The sequence below is a fragment of the Castor canadensis genome, chromosome 18, assembly GCF_047511655.1.
Source record: "Castor canadensis chromosome 18, mCasCan1.hap1v2, whole genome shotgun sequence".
NCBI lineage: Eukaryota > Metazoa > Chordata > Mammalia > Rodentia > Castoridae > Castor > Castor canadensis.
The window spans coordinates 17055846-17078630 of NC_133403.1; positions in this window are offsets into that span (position 1 = coordinate 17055846).

A 22785-nucleotide genomic window follows, 5' to 3' on the forward strand; every position below is an offset into this window, starting at 1 on the left:
AGGTAAGCCCAGCCTGTTATTACCCTTATTGTAGGAAGAGCATCTTTTAGCCTGCTAAGTACATGTAATTCTCCAGAACCCCATCTTTTTCTTGCTGTTTTCCTGTCTTCCCAGTTAAACAAACTCTACTGCCTCTTTCCTCTGGGAGCACTCCCTTCATAAGTCACTACCAAAGATTCTCTACTTATGCCTGCTTTTGGGTACCAAACCACTTCGATTCATAATTCTTATATTAGACATGCACGTGAAAACTGTTAAAAATAATGTGAGGAAACCCTGATAACAAAAAAGTAATTTCCACACTATGTTATTGTTTGGAGAAAGATAGCTCCTGGCATCAGTGTTGTCTTCAGCCCTATGTCTCCAGGCTTTTGCCAGTATTCATGGTTTGATTAGGATTCAGTATCTGCATCTCATGGACTGTGACATTACCTGGAGGATAGTAAATGGTACTATAAAGGAATGACAGTCCAAAGGAGATGCCAAGAGCAGTACTTCAAACCTGCATAGATCATGAGCAATTTAGGCAGTCCTTGTTCTTGCCTTATTTCCTTTTCCAATTTTGAGTCTGCAATACAACCGTATAGAATCCGGAGTTCTGAAAATATGATATCCTTTTATTTAACTATTTTAATGGAAGTGTGTCCAGTTATATCATGAACCAATATAATTGATTGTAAATACTGCAAAAACTTATGAAACTTAGGAAATTATTCTGTAGTTACACTTCTATGCCATTCTAAAGAGCTAACTACTAATGTGGGATCTTTTCTGAAGGAGCCTTTGGAGATAGAAAAATACAGTGAGGGGAGAGTATAGAAAAAGAATCACTTTCAATTTAGATATTTGTGGGTCTAGATATTGGGACTGTTCCTAGAAATTCTTTATGGGTGACATGTTGTGGAATTTCCTTCAAGAAATTAGAGAAAAGAGTTGATCTCTTTTGAACTCACTGCTCTCTCTTCACTCCCCTTTTTGGGTTTTCCTGATCTACTTTGGAAAAACACATGGAAGCTTTCTTGTAAATACTTATTCCTGTCTAGCCAAGGTGACACAACATTCAGAGTGCCTTCTGTGTCCTCCATTGGTGCCTTCTTTGCTCTTTGTCAATGTTTATGGAAAGAGTTTGTTCCAGGTTTGCCAAGAGGTCATGTGGCTTCCTTTAAAGCTCAAGCCCAAGGCATCACTGTCTCATCTTTTGTAAAACGTGGGACTGGACTTGGATCTTGTGCCAATGCCCCCTTTCAATGCTTCCCACACTGTGCTTGAAGATTTCTTTAACAATAGCCTTGTTTTCTTTTTTTGACATTGCTGACATTTGTACTCAGAGCGTCACACATTTTAGGGCCTCTAGCAGTTCAGCAACTCCAACAGACCATCTTGGCTGGGATGAAAGGCACACTCAACAAAGTCCAGCTTAATTGATTAAGATGGGGGTCTCACTCTCACTACCATTTGCCTCCAGCTCAGACAACCACCCTCCTAGTCTGTGCCTCCAAAGTGGCTGGGATTAAAGGCTTTGCCCACTTCCCCTGGCTTGCTCCAGATGTTGTTAAGACTGAAGTGTCACCCTTTCATATCCACTTTATCTGGCTTGTGCTCATATTTCCTCTGTGTCCCTCTCAGTTTGAACACCTGGAGCCTCTGGTGCTGTGGTGATAATGTCAGCAGGTGAATGTCAAATGGGATAATGGGCCACATTCTCCCACTTACAGAGTTCCTGTGGGAAAATTTCAGATTCATCTATAGACTTCATGCTCCTGTTGGACTTTCATGTCCCAGCCTACTTTTTCTTGGCTGATGGTGCTTTCATATCCCAATAATGGTGAGATAGCAATGGTTATGGTTTTATTTTCAGAGTTAACTTTGGATACTTTCTTTGAAATGAAAACACCTGCCCAGATACAGAATGATGATCCTGAAGGCTCACGATCCACACATGGGTTTAAAGATGGCCTCATTGATGCCAGAAATGTCCTGAAATGAAAGATTTTCAAAGGAATATTATTGTTCAGCAAGTGCAGAATAGAATGCAGATTCCCTGGATCAGCATACAGAGATAGTCACACCTGTCGCTCTTGGATGTACTTTCTCCTTATGATTCTCTATGTAGGTTTGTCACATTTTCCAACTGTGTTTTCTCTTTAAGGTATGTTCCATCCCATAGCTGATGTAACCTAGGTGTGTCCTTACCTTGAATTTCTATGAACAGCTACCTTGTCAGATCCTCCATTTTCATCTCCTGTTTGTACAGTGAACTCTGTTTCTCCCCAGTGCTGCTGTCCTGATGCTTTAAGTGCCACAGGTAAACCCAGCCCGTTCTTATCCACATTAAAAGAAGAGCAACATTTATGGTTCTTAATGCATGCAGTTTCCCAGAAACCCACAACGTTTTTTGGCTTTTTCCCTTTTAAAGTTTCCCAGGTCCACTGCTTATTTCTTCTGGGTCCATGCCCTTTAAAATTACTTGTTCAGTTTTTCTTCTTGTGCCTGCTTCAGGGAACAAGACCACCTCAATCCCTAGTTCTTACATTGGACATGAACATGAATAGGTGCTCTGATTTACAAACTGGGATTTAGGTGGGAGGCACATACTGACCTGGAATCGTATTTTCTTCAGCTCAATGTGTACAGTCCTGTGTCCATGTTCATGTTTTTTTTTAGGACACAGTGTCTCTATTCCATAGACTCTTACATTAACTAGAGGATATTAAATAGCATTTTGAAAGGACAATCATCCAAAATGAGATGCCAATAGAAGTACTTCACAACTGCAAAGATCATGAAATTCTTAGGCAGTCTGTGTTCTGTCCTTCACAATGCAATGAATCTGAATATTGAGAATATGAGGCCGTTTATTTAAACTAACTTAATGGAAAATGGAGTCCAACCCCAGGTACATGACAACCTTATATGATTAATTGAGAATACAAGATAAGCTCTGCACCAATCCATATCAATTGCAAGAGAGTGATTTCCTTCCAACTGTCAGAAAGAAGAGTAAAATCCATAGTGCCATTAGTTCAGGAGCCAATCGTGAGAGAGATGGGGAGATGAATGAAAGTGAGAGGATCAGTAGTCCATTTAATATCTACAAATCAGGATGCCCTGATACAAGCCCCTGGGGTTAATAAACACCTTGAGCAAACACATGACAGTCTCATGTAAATAGTCTGGGATGAGGTATGGGCATCAGGGGTTTTAAGAATTTCTGAGGTGATTGTAACATATTTATAAAGTTAGGAGCAGTGGTTCATGATGATCTCAAGTTGTCCACCTGGAATTGTCCCACATGTGTGGAACAATTACTCCATAGGAAAAGCTCAGCATCCATTAACTGTTGATAGAATTTGTATTTCCTTCTCAAGAAAACATTTGTATATCACAGAAAAACATGGTGAGGAATGAATTTGACCTGTAGCCTCCATATGTGAAGCATATGTGCACGAATTGTAACAAGAGGAAATAAGAAATAGTAGCTACAGTGTAATTCAGTGTACAAAAATACTTCTTCCAATTACACATAATGGTATTTACTATTTCCTCTTTCATTTTTACCATAAATGTGGCTGTTTATATTGTACCATGTTAACTTCCCATTTCTCTAATGAGACCAAGTCCACAATTTGAAAATTTTACTGGTCAGGGATTTTCATGAGACAAAATCTCCACGTAAAAACTTTTCAGTCTCCCTTCCTTGAAGGACATGTAATAAAATACATCAAAACTGAATGTCGATAAATGTTTGTATGCTTACACTTTGTCATTATTTTTTTGGTGGTGGTACTGTGGTTGAAATTCAGGACCTCACAATTGCAGTGAAGGCACTTTACCACTTGTGCCACTCCGGCAGCCCTTGTTGTGCTAAGAATTTTCAAACTAGTCTTGAGAAGTATTTGTCCATGCCAGATTTGAATCATGATCCTCCTGTTCTCTACCTCCTGAGCAGGTGTAAGCCCAGTTCTCAACCTCTAAACCATTCTAGACTGCCATGAAGTACTAAAAGGAATCTTTTCTGAAGGAGCAGTAATGAGAAAGAAAAATACAAACAGGAAAGAGTATAGTAAAACACAGTGCAATCCTTTAGATATTTGTGGGTCTAAATATTGAGACTGTTCCTAGAAATGCTTTATGGGTGGCCCAGTATGGAATTGCCTTCAAGAAATTAGAGAAAAGAGTTTTTCTCTAGGTAAATTCACTGATCTTCCCTCATCATTCCATTTTTAGTGAGTCCTTTCTCTGGTCTTTCCTGATCTGCTGTAGAAAAACACCCTAAAGTTTTCTTTTAAATTCTCATCCCTGTCTAGCCTAAGTGACCCAACATCCAGAGTGCCTGCTGTTTCCTACATTAGGTACCTTTCTAGTTCTTCTTCAATATTTATAATGAGGATATGCTCCAGGGTTTCAAGATGTCATGTGGCTTTAGTTAAACATTGGCCCCCAAGCATCACTGTCTCCTCTTATGTAAAAGGGGGCACTGGACTTGGATGTCGTCTGAAGCCTACTAGCTCTCTTTACTATGTCTCTGCCAGTTACCTACCCACTCTCCCCTTTTTGGAGTCATAAGAGGTGTGTTTCTCCTTCTCACAGCAGTCTTTGTGAGTGTGCATCATAGGTAGTTAGTGCAAAAAGTCCTGGATTTGTTCAGGATAAAGAGAATCAAGAGGAAAATGACTGATACCCCCAGCTTCTGGAGGGGAGAGGGGATAACAAAGGGGTTCTGAATCCTGCACCACAAGCTGGACTGAAAATTCAAGAGGGAGTTCTCTGCATCGTTGTGTATGCCACCTTCTACTTTAGCCAGCCTGAACTTCAGTAATTAGTCTCATTGTCCTATAGAAGCTTAGGTGGTCTCTATCCTCTGTCATCACTTGGCAATACCTTCTGTGGCATCCATTCTCAGGACCTGACAAAGACTCTCATTTGATTTCTCTCAGATACCAAGTGTTGATGGTACTAACAAGAGATATTGCTGTTTGCAACAAGACTGTATCACAGAATGTACCTTTCCCACTTGAAGAAATATAAAACAACAAACAAAATGAATGGCCAAATATAGAACACTGAAGAATTTCTGCATGATCCTTCATGATTGGCTTTCACAACCATGAGGGGCTCTTGACAATTTTCACTCCAAAAATCCAGTTTTATTAGAGAAATGTGTCCTTATTCAACACTTAGGTAGATTTCATGCTTGATTGATCTTCAGGGTGGAATTAGGAATCTCTGAGTTTGCATATTTGATACTCCTACTGCCTTGACAGGTATCGTAGAAGATAGAAGGTGCTTGAGTATTCCGATATATTGCTTTGCTTTTTGAGATAAGCATGTCATATATTTGGATTCTGGTTTTCAGTTTTGTTCTACTAGGATGTGAATATTCTACCAGCTCTTCCATTCCTTCTTTTCTCCACAGGTCTCCACTGGATGCATCCTCCATTCATTTCTCTTGTCTTTCCTCAGCAATTCTGAATTCCCAAGTGTAAGCCCTCTGCCCCAGAGAGCACCTTCATTTCAATTTCCTTGTGGCTAGGGTTAAAACAAAATGGTCCCTGCAGTGTTCTGAGTGTCCATACTCTCCCTCTGGGGATGTCTTCCTGTGATCTACTATCAAGAGTCTTTTCCTGATGCCCTCTGTGTATTTGCATAGTCTGTTTCTCCTTTTCTATTATGTGGATCCCAGGCCTTGTTAAACAAAACTATTTGAGGTCTATCGTATTGTCTTGCCTTTAGATGTTTGGGAGCAGAGTTAAGAGTGGTATTTTTAATCTGTATTAAACCATAGGCCTTTGAAATATATGTTGAGAGATTCAGCTACATTTATCCTAGAGGGCCTGTACTCCCCCATCATGTACTTCTTCAAATGCAGAAATTCAATGGTACTCAAAAGTAGACTGAATCACATAGTACAACATTCATTGGCAAGGATGAAAATTTACCACATTGTGGTTGAATGCTTTTAATATAACCCATGCAAACTTACCTTTGTAAAAATTATTTAAAGAACATTGCATTTTTAATTACATGAGTATATTTCCTAAATGGTGATGATTTCATAAGTATTATTACAAATGTATTACAACAAATCTTTAAAAAACTAGGAACTTGTGCTTGCTAGGAAGACACTCTACCCCTTGACACATGACTCCAACTATAAAAACTTTTAATTGTATAGCACAAGGAGATTCATTATGACATTTCTACTCATGTGTATCATCTACTTCAATCATACTCACCCCTTTTATTACTCTTTCTTACCCCTCATTTCCTTTTCCCCATTTGTATCCATAATAGTCCCCCTCCTGCTTCCCCCTAGTTTGCAAAAATTAGAGAAAACATGCAATATTTGTCTTTGTGAGACTGGCTTGTGGCAGTTAACAAAATGATCACCAGTTCCATCCATTTTTCTGCAAAGGACATAAAATCCTCATTCATTATGGCTGAGTAAAACTCCATTGTATAAATGTACCACATTTTCTTTTTGTGGTGTTCCTGTGGTTTTAACTGAGGGCATCAAGCTTGCTAGGCAGAGACTCTACCACTGAGACACAACTACCCTTTTTGCTTCAGGCTACTTCTAGGTAGGGTCTCAAAATTTTGTCCTTGCCAATCTTGGACCACTATCTTCCCATCTACCATCCCCCAAAGCTGGGATTACACTTAGATTTGTTCAGATGAACTCTCACTTACTTTTTACATGGGCTGGCCTCAAACTGGGATCCTATCTCTTCCTCTTGTGTTGCTGAGATTATAGGTGTGAGCCAAACTTATTTTATCCATTCATCTGTTGATGGGCACTTAGGCAGATTCCTTAACCTAGCCAGGTTAAGGAATTGTTAATTGCAGGTTAAGCTATTGTGAATGCTGCAGTGATAAACATGTGAATGCAGGCATTTTAATTGCAAGCTGACTTGGATCGCTTCGAGTATATACCCAGGATTGGTATAGCTGAATCATATGGAAGTCTTTTTTTTTATTTTTTTTTTGAGGAAACTCCAAAAAACAGTTTTTGAGGAAATTGATTTGCATATGTAGTCGACTAATTTGCATTCCACAAAGCTGTGTATAGGGTTCCTTTTTCCTCATTTCCTCACCAACATTTGCTGTTTTTTGTTTCCTTAATGGTAGTCATTATGACTGAAGGGAGAATGAATGTCAATATATTTTTCTTTGCCATTTAAAAAAATGTAACCTTTATTTGCTTAGATGGTTTGATACATAGAAGCTTTCTTTGCATGCTGAATTTGGAAGTTCTATACAACTGAGTACAAGGAGGAACAAACAGTACTAAACCTAAACTGTGATTCTCTGTTCATGTAGCATAGACCAGTTTTGTACATGACATGTAGCAGCAGTTTTTAAGTTCATATTTAGAAAAATATGACTTCTACACATTTATTATTGTTTTCTGATTAATGCATGGGCTGAAATCACTGGCACCAAGTCCTGTCATCAAGAAAGAGGAGATCAAAGAGAAAAATGTGAGATGAATCTGTCTGAACCTGGCCTCTGACTATCTGGAGCTTCCTTGAAGCTGTTTGAAAAATAGCTCTTAGGCAGATTTTTATTTTGTTTTCACAGCCAGGCATTTTTCCAACCTAGTAGTGATTTAATCTCACTATTGTGTTCATTAACAAAGAGAAAAAACTTGTGCCTCAAAAAAGCTTTTCAGAAAATATATATGTATGCATGTAGAAGCCATTAGAGAAGGATGAAGAGAATTAAACAAAATGTATAGAAACAAATAAGCTGGACATGCAAACTAAAGCTATCATTCATCCTGCATTTCAACAAATCACAAATTTCAAAGTTTAATATTTGGGAAGCAGGCAGAACAACAAAAGATACAAAAGTGTGCCAAGATCTTATTGATTATGATGGTCCAGATCAAGACTAAATAAAGCTTTCATTCAATTGTGATTATTGTGAGCTGTAGCCCTTGCTATGCACATTGCTGAGAGCTGATGCCTACAACATCTCATCACAGCAGAGAGTCTAGTAATGGTTTATCCCCACAATATTGTGAGTTTAGTGTGGAGAGTTGCAAAGAGAAACAAAACACAAATCCCAAATAATAACAGCAGCAAAAATGACAATAATAATTGCCATAATAGAAAAAATCACAATGAAAGGGTGCATGAACTGGTATTAACTCAGAAGACAAAGGTAACATTGGTTCTGATTTGCAGTCGTCTCTACAGTAAATAAAACCACATTTCAAAACTGGATTATATATCCACAATGTTAGGAAAGGACTGGTTAAAAGGACAAAGAAGGACAGAGACCTCAACACAGTCAAAACATGCTTTATTAGTGAGAGAGATGGACATCAGTCAGTCTCCAGAGATGAGAGTTCGAGAGTGTGCTGAGTGGGGGTAGGCTGCGTTTTTAAAACCGAGACAGAGGCAGGAACAAAGACAGGAAGAATTGGGGAGTGCAGAATGTTTCAAGGCTGTGCAGGCCTGTGGTTTTTTGGGTATTGTCCTGCAGGGGAACTGCAGTAGAAAGTCAGGAGATAGAGTTTCCTACAAACAATACTGTTAAAAATCATATATACCTCACCTTTTCTTCTTTCACATGAAAAGATATCACTTTTCATTCCCTCTAGCATATCTATCTTCCTTTGAAGGCAGAGGGTTGATTTTTGCCACCAGAAATGGGTGAAGTGGAGAAAAGGCATATATGTGTACCTCTAAAAGTAGAGGAGGAGCACCTGGAGCCAGACTGGGGAAGGCGAGAGAAATTTGGCCAATGGGACACCTCTCCTAGGAAAAGCAAGAGGCTTCATAGAGATGTAAGGAAACCAGAGGCCCATGGCAGTGTGGCTCAGACGTTCAGCTGAAGGACAAGGTGCTGAAGACAAGGTAAACTTCTTTTCAGTGCTGGCAGCTAGTGTGGAGGAATTTTATTGCCTGCATAGGATGGATGCTCAGGACACTAACAAGTTCAGTCCATTTCTGCAGAATGCAAAGGATGGTACTCATGATGCAGTGGTCAGAGTTCCTGAAGAATGCTACTGGCCTAGAGATTTACAGCAGGGCAAGCGCACAGAAGACAGCCTGCTGAGGTCAATACAAAACTCCCATAGCAACTATCTACAGAATGTCAGTTGTCCCCACTGTCCCTGGGTCTTCCCTAGGCCAGCTCACTCCATAGGCACATGCTTATACACACACACACACACACACACACACACACACACACACACACACACATAGCCAGTTGGACTCAGAGACATTGGCTGTGGCAGGTGAAGTGCTGGATCTCACAGCACTGGACAAAGAACCAACTCCATCACAGGGAGCCCTGCATTGCAGCCCAGCCTTGGTGGACTTCCTCTGTATAGATGACCAAAGTGCAGAAATGGTCCCCCCTACCCTTGAAGTGGAAAAGAGACAGGGCCCAAGGAGAACCCAGAGGTAGAGGAAGAGGACAGCCTGGAGGAGACCCCCAGGGATGCAGATGGCCTGGAAGAAGACATGGCCAGCAATCAGAGCCTGGACCTTGACTTTGCCAGGAAGGTGATGGACTTCAAGCTGGCTGAGGTTGAAGCAGGTTCCATGAACAGCCAGGTGCCAACCCAACAGTTCAGAATCATGCTTGGAATGGCGACAGGAATAACTCCAAGTTCCTTGACACTCAAACCTGACACAGGAAGGCACATGGCCACCAGAAGCCCAAGGAGGAGAAGGAGGCACAACTGGAGGGCAAGGGTCCTGGCACAGCAATGGAGGAGCGCCTCCATGTACCTGATCCTGAGAAGTTTGCAGTCAGTGTAGTTTAGGTTTTCATTTCCTAGATGACTAAAGATTTTAAACATGTTTTCACATGCTTATTGACCATTTGCATTACTTCATTTGAAAATTATATGCTCAGTTCATTTGCTCATCTTATTTACTGGATTAATATTTTGGTGTTTAATATTTGAGATCTTTATATATTCTGGGTATCAGTTCCCTGGTGGATGAACAACTGGCAAATATTTTTTTCCATTCTGTACCTGTCTCTTCACTCCAGTGATTGTTTCCTTTGCTGTGCAGAAGACTTTGAATCTGATGTAATCTTATTTGTGAAACCTTGCTAACTTTGCTCTTCTTTTGCTTCTTCAGTGCAGTACTGGGGCTTGAACTCAGGGCCTCACACTTTTTATGCTGGCACTGAACCAATTGAGCCATGCTGCCAATCAGTCAATCCTTAATATCATTTTCTAAGCTATTGGAGTGCTGTTCAGAAAGTCACTGCTTGTACCTAGAACCTGAAGTTTTGTCCATACATTTTCTTGTAGTAGTTTCAAAGTTTCAGGTCTTGCATTAAGTTCTTGGTCCATTTTGAGGGGATTTTTATACAGGTGAAGGAGAAGATGTAGTTTTAGTCTTCTACATGTGGGTATCCAGTTTTACCAGTACAACCTTTTATCCAGGGTATGTTTTTGGCACCTTTGTTGAGAATCAGTTCGTTGTAGCTGTGTGAACTTATTCCTTGATAGTCTATTCTATTTCATTGATCTTCTTGTCTGTTTTGTGCCAGTACTTTGTATTTTTGTAACTCCTGTTTTGTAATATATTTAATGTCAGATATTGTGATACTTCTAGAACTGGTTTTTTTGCTCTTGATTGCTGTTGCTACTCAGAATCATTTGTGTTTCATATACACTTTTAGATTGTTTTTTCTAATTCTGTGAAGAATGTCACTAAAATTTTGGTGCAAATTTCTTTAAATCTGTATGTCACTTTATATGAAAATAGTATAGCCATTTTCATAGCATGAATTATACTCATCCATGAACATGGGAGATATTTCCACATTCCAGTGTATTCTTCAATCTCTCTTCAGTGTTTTCTCATTTTCATTGTAGAGGTCTTTAACATCTTTGGTAAGTTTCTGCCTACTTTTTGTGTTTGTTTTTTTGAGGCTATTGTGAATGGGAATGTGTTCCTGATTTTTTTTTTCTGTGAGATCATTTTTGGCGTATAGGCAAATTCCTGAAGTTTACATATTCGTTTTGTATCCTGCTACTTTGCTGAAAGTGTTTATGAGATTTAAGTGTGTTCTGCCAGAGTATTTCAAGTCTTTAACATGTAGGATCATGTCATTTCAAAACAGGGAAAATTTGAATTCTTCCTTTCCCATTGGTATCACTTTCTCCTAATGTATTGCTCTGGATAAAATTCATTGAACAAATGGGATAAGAACAAACATTCTGTCTGATTCCTAATTTTAGAGAAAATTGAGCTTTCACCTTTCAGCATAATGTTAACTATTGTTTTGTTGCATATAGCTTTTATTAAGTGAAAGTGTGATTGTCATGATCCTAATTGCTTCAGGATTTATCATGAAGAGATGTTGAATTTTGTCAAAGGTATTTTCTGCCTAATTAAATTATTATGCTATTTTTGTCCTTTATTCTCTTTGTGTGCTATATTGTTTTTATTGATTTATTATTTTGAGCTTACAAGTGTTTGTAGTGTGAAGCCAAATTGATGATGGCATTTGATGTTTTTTACATCTTGTTGAATTCAGTTTGCAAGGATTTTATTAAGAATATTCTTATCTGTGTTCATCAATGAATTTGGTGTCTAATTTTCTTTTTTTATCCTGTCTGTATCTGGGTTGTGTATCAGAATAATAGTGACTTCATAGAATATGTTTAGAATCATTTCTTGCAATTCTAGATATAATAGTTTGAGAAACATTGTTGTTAGTACTTCCTCAGTAGTTTATGTTGGTACATAACAAAGAGCATGTTAACTAAATTCAAGACATAAAATTTTTCTTATGTTTTACACTATTCATTTTTGAGATTTAATTTTTTATGTAGTTCTATTGCGAGATAACTTTTGTGCAAGTACTACTGTTTAAGTGGTTTGTTTTTCCTGGCTTATTGGTGTCTACTTATTTCAACAGAATTAATTCACAAGACCACACTTTCTGCACCAAATTACTTCTGAATCTTTTTTCTTCCATAACTACATTGAAATTATTGTGGGTGAAGAAATAGGTAGCATGGGTCCCATCCGTGTTTTGCATTCTCAATCATATTTAGATGGTAACAAATTCAAAAGAATCCACAAAGAGGTGGATTAATTTAGCCTGAATAATACGTGGTTGAGCAATGACTCTCTGGTAAAGTTAAGATCTTGCTCAGAATGTGAAGAAAGAGAAATCACTGTATAGTGAGGTTAATTGTCACATACTGAGAAACACTGTCATCACCTAATATCTTCTAGACAAAACACATTTCTCAGGTGGAGGCAGGTAGGTGTGTGGTTTTCTGAAGTACATCTCAACTGGGGTAAGTAGGAGCTATCCTGGGCCAGGAAAAGGAAGAAACTCACATGGTAGGCACATGTCTCACAAAAATTTATATGATAATTAGGGAACAAAAGTATGGGAGACAAAGGATTCAAGTTTTTTTTTCTTTCTTTCTCTTTTCTTTTATCATTTTTACATTTATGTACATATGCATACATTATTTGGGCCACCCCCCCACTCTGCATCCCCCCCACTTCCTGGTACAACCTGTTCCACCCCATTCTCTGATTTTGTTGAAGAGAAAACATAGGAGATAATAAGAAAGCCATAATGTTTTTGCTACTTTGAGATATAGATAACTGTACAGAAAGATTCCTAATGTTGCTTTCATGCACTTGTGTATTGAAATCCACATTGGTTCATCCCTGCCAGACCTCTCCACTACTTCCTGGTCCCCATCCCACAATGGCCTCTGCCATTTTAATATTACTTTATTCACTCCTCTATGGTGAGCACATCAAAGACATTCAAGTTTTAGGTTTCCTTCCCTTTCCGTATTTATCGCATGAAGGTTCTCCCCTTAGAGTTTGACCCATGTCCACTAATATTAGCACATTTATTTTAGGTCTATAATCTGCATATGAGGAAGAACATGCGATTTGGGGCCTTCTTAGCCTGGCTAACTTCACTTAAAATAATGTTCTGCAGTTCCATCCATTTAACTGCAAATGACAAAATTTCATTCTTCTTTGTGGTTGAATAAAATTCAACTGAATGTATATATTACAGTTTCTTAATCCATTCATCAATAGTGAGGCATCTTGTCTATTTCCATAGGTTGGCTATTGTGAATAGTGTTGCAAAAAGCATGGGTGTGCAAGTGCCTTAGTCACATTCCTTTGTGACTTAGGAGTGGTGTTGCTGGATAATGTGGTAGATCTCTGTTTAGTTTTTTAAGCCTCCATATTGTTTTCCAAAGTGGTTGTACTAGCTTACTTTCCCACCTAAAGTGTATGAGGTTTCCTTCTTCCCTGCTTCCTCTCCAACACCTGTTGTTGGTGGTGTTTTTGATGATGGCTATTCTAACAGGGGTGAGGTGGAATCTTAGTGTGGTTTAGATTTACATTTTCTTTATGGCCAGGCATGGTGGCATTTTTTCATGTGTTTTTGGCCTTTTGGACTTCTTCCTTTGAAAAAGTTCTGTTTAGTTCAGTTGCCAGCTTCTTTATTGGTTCATTAATTTGGGGGGAGTATAGTTTTTGAGCTCCTTGGGTATTCTGGTTATCAGTTCTTTGTCTGATGTATAGGTAGCAAATACTTTCTCCCACTCTGTGGGTGGTCTCTTTAGTTTAGAGACCATTTCTTTTGTTGTGCATAAGATTTTAAATTTCATATAGTCCCATTTGTCCTTCCTTTCTCTTAGTTGCTGGGTTGCTGGAGTTCTACTGAGGGAGTTCTATTGTTTCCAGGGTATTCCCTCTCTTTCATGTACTAACTGCAAGGTTTTGGTCTGAAATTAAGGTTTTTAATCCACTTAGAGTCAATACTAGCACAGTGTGACACTCATAGATCTGATTACAGTTTTCTGCAGGTCAATAAACACTTTTCCCAGCAACATTTGTTGAAGAGGCTGTCTTTTCTCCATCATATGTTTTTGGCACTTTTGTCAACAACAAGGTGAGCATAGCAGTGTCAATTCATATCTGGGTCTTGTATTCTGTTCCACTGGTCTTTATATCTGTTTTTCTGCCAGTATCATGCTGTTTTTATTGCTATGACTCTGTAGTATAGTTTGAAGCCATGTATTGTGATACTTCTGGCATTGCTTTTTTTTTGAGCAGTATTGCCTTAGCTATTCATGATCTTTTGTGTTTCCAACCTTAGGGTAGATTTTTCAATCTCTGTGACAAATGTCATTGGAATTTTTATGGGAATTGCTTTGAACATGTTGGTTGCTTCTGGTAGTGTATCCATTTTTACTATGTTGATATTGCCAATCCATGAGTATGGGAGGACTTTCCATCTTCTGTATTCTTCCTCAATCTCTTTCTTCAGTTTTTTTTAGTTCTCCTTGTAGAGGTCATTTACACCCTTTGTTAAATTTATTCCTAGGTATTTGAATTTTTGGGGGGACTATTGTGAATAGAGTTGTTTTCCTATATTCTTTCTCATTTTGTTCATATAGAAAAGCTAATGATTTTTGTAATCTGATTTTATATCTGCTACATTGCTGAAGCTGTGTATGGTTTCTAGGAGTTTTGGGGTGGAGATTTTTGGATCTTTGATGTATAGGATTATGTCATCTCAAGTACAGGTACTTTGACTATTTGTTTACTTATTTGTGTTGCTTTCTTTTCTTCTTCATGCCTTATTGCTCTGGCTAGGAATCCCAGGTCTGTGTTGAATAGGAATGGGGTGAGTGGGCATCCTTGTCTTATTCCTGACTTTAGGAGAAATGATTTCAGTTTTTCCCCATTCAGTATGATGTTTGCCATAGGTTGGTCATATATAGTCTTTATAATGTAGAGGTACATTTCTTGTGTTCCTAGTTTTCTTAGAACGTTAATCGTGAAATGGTGTTGAGTCTTATTGAAGCTTTTTTCTGCATCTGATAAGATGGCCAATTGGTTTCTGTCTTTGCTTCTATTAATGTACTGTGTTACATTTATGAATTTGTGTATGTTGAACCACACCTGTATCCCTGGGATGAAGCTAACTTGGTCATGGTGAATGATCTTTCTGATATGTTGTTGGATTTGGTTTGCCATTATTATTTTATTGAGGAGTTTTACGTTGATGTTCATTATGGAGATTTGCTTGTAGTTCTCCTTTCTCCATGGTGTTTGTGTGTGTGTGTGTGTGTGTGTGTGTGTGTGTGTGTGTGTGTGTGTTGTCATTTAGGAAACATTATACATCTTGTGTTTAGCATTACACTAAAATTTTTTTTGACATCTTCAGCATTCTCTATTCACCAAACATCTAACATTTGGTCTTTAAGTTCTACATGATATCTTTCAAGTTCTACTATGGCAATCAATGACATTATTTGCTTTCTTCATTTCTACTCACTATACCTGCCATTTATAATGTTATATCAACCCAAACTATTTCTCCTGCCTTGTCCCCATGGTAATTTTGCATGCTGAAATCTCCCTTTTTACTGTGTTAATACACAAGTAGCTTAGAGAATAGAAAGTGCTTGAGTATTTACAATGTATTGCCTTGCTTATTGAGATAAGCGTTTTACATATTCAGACTCAAGTTTTCAGGTTTGTTCTACTAGGACCTTACATTTCTACCAGTTATTTCATTCCTCTTTTCACCATAAGTCTCCAGCATTTGCTACATTGGTTAGGGTCTTCCCCTCTGGTCAGCAATTCTGACTTCCCAAGGTTGAGCTCTCTGCCCTGGAGCTCTCCTTCCTTTCAGTTTTCTACCAGCTAGTGTTCTAATAAAGCATGTTTGTGATGTGTTCTAAGTGTCCACACACAGCCTCTGGGGATAAGTCTTTCTGGGATCTCCCATGGGTAGACCTGCCCTCTGAATAGTTGCATGGTCTATGCTGCACCTTTTCTGTTAGGTGGCCCATAGGCCTTGCTTAAATCATTTGAGGTCCATGGTATTGTCTGGTCCCTGGTTGTTTGGGGACAGATTTAGAGTGGTATTTTTAATCTGTACTAAACCCTATGAATTTGAAGTGTATGTTGAGAGCTTTACTTGATATTTTCCTTAGGGGACCAGTACTTTCCCATCATGCATTTCTTTAAATGCAAAATTTCAATGGTATTCAAAAATACACAGAATCACATAATACAAATCCCTCTGTTCGTTGGCCAGGTTTAATGTTTATCAACTTGTTTTGAATTCTTTTAATATAATGTCCACAAAATTTAATTTGTAAAAAAATAAATTATATTTCATTTTTAAATTACATGAGTGTATTTTCCTAAATGATTATGTTATGGGAGGTATTATCACAATTGTCTTGCAGCAATTCTTTGAAAACATTTTTGGCAGTACTGAGGTTTGAACTACGGCCTTGTGCTTGGTAAGCAGACACTTTAACCCTTTAGCCATGCACCAGCACTAAAAACATTTTAGTTGCAAAAACTTAGAGATTTCACTGTGACATTTCCATGCATGCATATCCTGTACTTTGATCATATTCACCCCCTATGATCCTTTCATATCACTCACCCACTTTCCCAACTACATCCACAATAGTTCATCTTCTGCTTTCATGTTCTTCCCCCCTCCAAATTCCACAAATGAGAGAAAACATGCAATATTTGTCTTTGCAAGTCAGGCTTATGTCACTTAATATGATGTCTCCTTTCTATTCATTGTGTTGCAAATGACATAAAATCATTATTCATTATTGCTTAGTTAAAAACCCCACTGTGAGCTTTGGGAGACCAGTAACTAAATAGACTAAGAAAGAACTTTGACATGTGTAAGGCCTTGTCAAAGATCTTTGTGCTTAGAAGGCAAGGTCCTGACACAAAGGAGGTGAGCAAGATTCAGCAAGGCTGTCTTTCAAGTAGGGAAACTGAGGCAGTGGAGATAGACCCTGCATTAGCACAGCTCTGTCAAAAGGCCACATAGCTGATAGGCCTGAAACCAGCCAAGGGGAGGCAAAATTCAGCAAGGCTGCCTTTCAAGGAAAACAGGGCATGTTGACATAATCAGGATAGTCTGCAGTAAATAATAACATACCACAGTGGCACTCTTCCTGCTGCATACCATAACTGGACTCATAAAAACTTGACCTGCCCTTCACCCCACTTTCCCACACCTGCTGTTTAATTAAATGTGCTTGTAGATGGAGGGGGTCACCAGCATGTCTCATCAGGAGTGCTGGACCCACCCATTTCCAAGGATTTATTTATGTTTGTCTTTGTGTCTTTTTTTCTAGTCCCCAGTTTCTCCCAGTCAGGTCAAGAGACCTGTTCACACTGGCCGTGAGTGTGAGCAGGTTGCTGGGGCCACATGCCTATAATCATAGCTACGGAGGAGGCAGAGATCAGGAGGATCACAGTTCTCAGTGCACAGACAGCCTAGAAAATACAAGACCTTATCTCAAAAAAACCCATCATACAAAAGGACTGGTAGAGTGGTTCAAGGTGTGGGCCTTGAATTCAAGTCCCAATATGAAAAAAAAAAACATTGTGTAAATAAACTACATTTTCTTTTCTTCATTTTCTGGTTGTATTAGGGTTTTAATTGAAGACCTCAGACTTGCTAGGCAAGGGCTTTACACTTGGCTTGTTTTCTTAAGATGTAGTGTCAGTAACTTTTTGCCACGACTGGCCTCAAACTGGAATCTCTCTATCCCTGCCTCCTGAGTCACTGGGTATTGCAGGTGTAAACCATTTTTTTTATTCTGTTGTTGATGGACAACTAGAGTGATACCTCAACCTGACTATTGTGAACACTTCAGTTATAAACATTTGAGAGGTTGTTTGGAGGTTCTAGCAAGGGATTTCAGCTACTCATATACCCTTGATCAAAGAATGGTCCTCCTCTATTGGGGATGGTCGTCCTCTTCGACCTAGCATGCAGCTTCTGGAGGGATGCACATGGTGTAGTGAGGGAGGAAGAGGACACCCAACTGACCAGCCAGATAAGCCAAATCAACACTGGTGACCAATGGGATGACAGATGTCACAGCCAGATCACCCTCACATCTAGTTATAAACATTTGAATGCAGGCATTTCTATTGTATGCTGACTTTGGTCCCTTTGGGTATACATGCAGGTGTGATATAGAAGTTCTACATTTTAGCAGTACTGGGGTTTGAACTGATCACTAGACAGAGACTCTACTACTTGAGCCACTACACCAGTCCCTGTTTTTGCTTTTTATGAGGAGCCTCCATAATAATTTTCATGTTCGCTGGACTAATTAGCATTCTCCCCAGCCATGTATAAGGGCCCATTTTTACCAACATCCTCACCAATATTTGGTATTTTTTGTTTTCTTAGTGGTAATCATTCTTACTGAACTGAGATGAAATGTCAATGCAGTTTTGATTTGCATTTCTTAGATGGCTAAGTAATTTGAACACTTTTTCACATATTTTTTGGCCATTTGTGTTACTTCATTTGAAAAGTGTACATTCAGTTAATTTGCCAGTTTATTATTGGATTGATATTTGACTTCTTTATGCATTATGGGTATTAATCTCCTGATGGATGAACATCTGACAAAGATTTTCTCCATTCTGTAACTTTTTCTTCACTCTAGTAATTGTTTCCTTTGCCATGTAGAAGCCATTTAATTTGATGTACTCCCATTGCTCAAATCTTTCAAATTTCCCTTTCTCTTTCTTTTTTTCAGTACTGGGGCTTGAAAATTGCTGAGCAGGTGCTCTAACACTTGAGCCATATTGCCAGCTGGTTAATAATTGCTATTATTAATTTATTGGAGTCCCATTCCAAAAGTCATTGCCTGTATCTACATCCTGAAGTGTTTTTCCTATGTTTTCTTGTAGTACATACAAAGTTCCAGGTTATACATTAAAGTTTTTGATTCATTTTCAGGTTGTTTTTTTAACCAGGTGAAAAAGGAGGCCTAGTTTCAGTCTTCCACATGTGGATATCCAAATTTCTCAATACCACTTTTTTTCCAGTGTATGCTTTTGGCATCTTTGTTGAGCATTAGATATCTGTAGCTGTGTGAACTTTCTTCTGAGTCTTCTATTTTATTCCATTGATCTGCATGTGTCCTTTTGCCAATATCATGCAATTTTTGTTACTATGGCTCTGGAGTAGAGTATGAAGTCCATATTGTATAGAATAGTAGCCAGTTTTGCCTTGCCCTGAGTGACTCCATTTTATAAAAGAGCAGTTGGCTCCAAATTGAGTGCACATGTTGAGGGAGAATGATTGTGCAAGCAAGTAATCATCAACTATCCAGCACAAACCATAAATATTCTTGTAAAATAATACTACCTGTGGATTTATCAGAATATATCAGGAACACACAGACACATGGGTGTATCAAAACCATATCAGAGATTTATTGAGCACACCAGGCCCAGTAGTTATTGAGCACACCAGATCAACAAATGATGTAACCCACTCACCTAGATTATATAAATGGAGAGCCACCTAACACTGGGGTACAGCAGCACCTACCAAACTCTCATCTGACCACCCAGTGGCATGTATTGCAGGATCCCTAGGATTGCTAGGCAACAAACTCCTGACTCTGTCCCCTGGTCACACATGTCCAGGAGAGATGAGCACAATCTGTCCTGGACATGGCCCACTTGAAATGTCATGTGTCCTCAGTAAGCCAGGAGTCAACTTTATTCCTTGCACCAGCTCTGTGATTTGATAGCCAGAACAGTTCTCTGACTGGGATCTTTATGTTTATAGCTTATGTAACTACCTACACTGACTCTCTTTGCATCTCTATTATCTCTTTGCTCTTCAGTTAAGACCCCTTTGAATTCTACAGCCATTTTATCCCTTTCTTAAATATTCTGCAAGCTGTATATGATTGTATAAAATGTACTGTGTGATTTGAGAGTTAATATTAGTAATTTATATTGTAATAAAAGAACCTATGGCTGTCAAAGGCCCTGATGACTAAGAGAAATCAGTAGTACTGGTGATTTAAGCCAATGAAATTGACATAGTGTGTGAATTTTTATTCGATAAATTCTGGCATTGTAGAAAGCTGCAAAATGTGACTGTCAATGCTTCTGACAGAGCTCACTCACTATTTTTCTAAAGAAAGGAAGCAGAATATGCCTGAGAGTCTCCTGCAGGCCAGATAACCCTACTGACACTTTGATTTTAGGCTGGTGAGACCCAATTTGTGATCCTAACCAATGAATCTGTAAATTAATTAATTGTGTTCTATGAAGCCACAAAGCTCATGAAAATTTTTACAGCTGCAAAGGAAAATCAATCAAACTGGCTGTCTCATTCACTGTAGCAGTCATAAAATCTGAGCAATATGATAAACACTGGGTAAATTCTGTAGCTCGTAAGCTAGCAGGCAAAGAGATATTTTTACATATTTTACACATAAGTGATACATTCAGAACTGTTTTTTGTCCTTTCTACTATGTCTGTAGTTATCATCTCAGAACTCAACATGCATTTTATTTGAATTATGGCAAGATGGAAGGTATTGGTTGTCACAGAGTGTTTTCTTTTAAGAATTAAATCTTTCTAATACATACTGGGATAGAGAATTTCCTCTTAAAGATATTTTTCTGTCCATTATGAAGGACAGAGCTGTTTTCAAGCATTCACAAAGGGTGAAATACAATAACTTTAAAAAAATTTCTACAAAAGTAATTTGTGACAATAACATATTGTTGTTGCCATGAATGTTTCCAGTTAGTGAAAAAACCCTACTTAGGATCAATATTTGAGTGTCCATTGGCCTCTGATTATCTTACCAGTGCCAACCCACCTAGTAGCACAGAGATGAAGGAAAATCTGAGGTATCTGCAATAATCACAGGGCAAGTGGATCTCTAGTTTTTCTTCTTAGTCCTTGTTATGTCTCTTTTTGAGACAGGGTCTCACAGTGTAGCCCATGCAGCTTGGAACTTGCAACCCTCCTTCACTATCTCCCACTGACCATCTGTCCAAACTGTGTGGTGTTAGCTGACTGTCTAGGTAGGAATGAGGTCAATTAGAGACACAGACTCAAATTCCACTGGGTTCACATCTTCATTTGCATAAAGGGTACAATATTTCTGTTCTCAAATGATATTTGTAGAAATTGATTTAACTCAGGATTGTCCCTTTGTACAGAATAATTTCTGTTATTGCTGAAAGTTACTTAACAGTAGATAAAAGCTAACAAACTCACTTAATGCATAATATTTAGTATTCATTGAATATACCCACTGAGTGTGTGTGTGTGTGTGTGTGTGTGTGTGTGTGTGTGTGTGTGTGTGTAATATTAACTGATGGAATACACCAAGGTGTCCTGGTGTTCAATGACTTCTGGTCTTGCTTACTGTTGCTATTCAGTAGATAGAAGGTAAGAAAGTCATTTGCTACATATTATTTAGGAGTTATTAATTATACCCACTTTCTGTGTGTTTGTGTGTATATTTGTTGGTCATTTTGCAACCACAGATTTGTAGAAATTAGTTTAATTCCCAAGGTCACATTGAGGAACAACCTTGAGTTGCTCCTCAGTTCCATGAAAGGTGTACTGTTTACTTCCTGAGAGGTCATTTGCAGAAATGAGTGTCCTTCCCCAGTGTTTCATGGTATTCAATGGTTTATGGTGTTCCCAACAGTTACAGTTCACTGAAGAGATGCTCATAATTTCACCGACTAGGGAATACTAAGTGTTGATTGAATATACCCTGTGTGTGCATGTGTGTCTCTTGGATCAGAGTGAATTATTTCTTTGCCAACATTAAGTGACTTCATGTGGTCATGTTGAGGCTCTTCCCAGCCAGTATTTTGAGAAGGTTAGCAATACAGAGGCATGGAATAGCAACCCCCTGGTTTACAGGATGAAACATTCCACATCAACTTGAGGGAATATCCTTAGAGGATGGGAGATGTGGTTCTGAGAGGGAAATTGCCTCATCCAGTATTAAGGGTGTTTTAATGGCAGAAAGGACTGCAAACAGCTTGAGGTATTATTGTACTTGCCACAAGAAATACTTCCTTTTGACCAAAATATGGGTGCCTGATTGGGAGTTCTTTGGAATAGGACAGAATTTTCATCCCAGTTCATACTTGAGCAAGCTGACCTGGGAACATGGAGGAGAAATGTGATCGATCCCCAGATCAGAAGATCATGCCAGGAAACTGCACCCAAGTGGCTGGAGACTGGAGGGGGACGAGCCTTAGAGGGAGTGATTATGCAGTCTGACCAATCAGAACATACTTGGTTGTAATGTCACAGTGGGATCACTACCACTGGAACTAGGACAGTCCAGAGGTAGCTCTTGCCTGGAATGTTGGTATGGCAGCCCAGGAGGCAAAGCAGCAAGAAGCTGAAGGAAGCTGTCCCTGTCTTGTGTAGAAGACTTCTCAGTTAAGTGGGTCCTAGGGACATGGGGCAGGTGTAGCAGAAGCACCTGGGTGACCTGAGCCATCAGGATTGGGGGATTCCATTCTTCACAACTAGCCTAAGTTACCTTGCCCCACGGTTGGGAGAGTCCACAGGCCTTTGTGCCATGAGGACCTAGAGCTCACCAAGCAGAACAGGCCACCCTGGACCTCACTGTGGTACACAGGCTGCCTTGATTTCTGCTTCTCACCCTGACTACCTGATCTCAGGGTGTTGTACTAGCGGACTTACAAGGGGGAATGAGGTCACATGGAGGCTCAGGCACCTGTTGATCTGACATAATTTCATCTCTGGCCTGCAAGGTACATTAAACCATGGGGGACAATGGTTTGAAGAAATTGATCTCATTCACCAGTGTTTCCTGCCATTCATTAAGTATTGGTGCTGCTGAAAGGAACTTTTCTTAGGTGAAAGCCCAGAAATTCACTTACTCCAAAATAGTTAATATTCATGGAAAACAGCCACTCT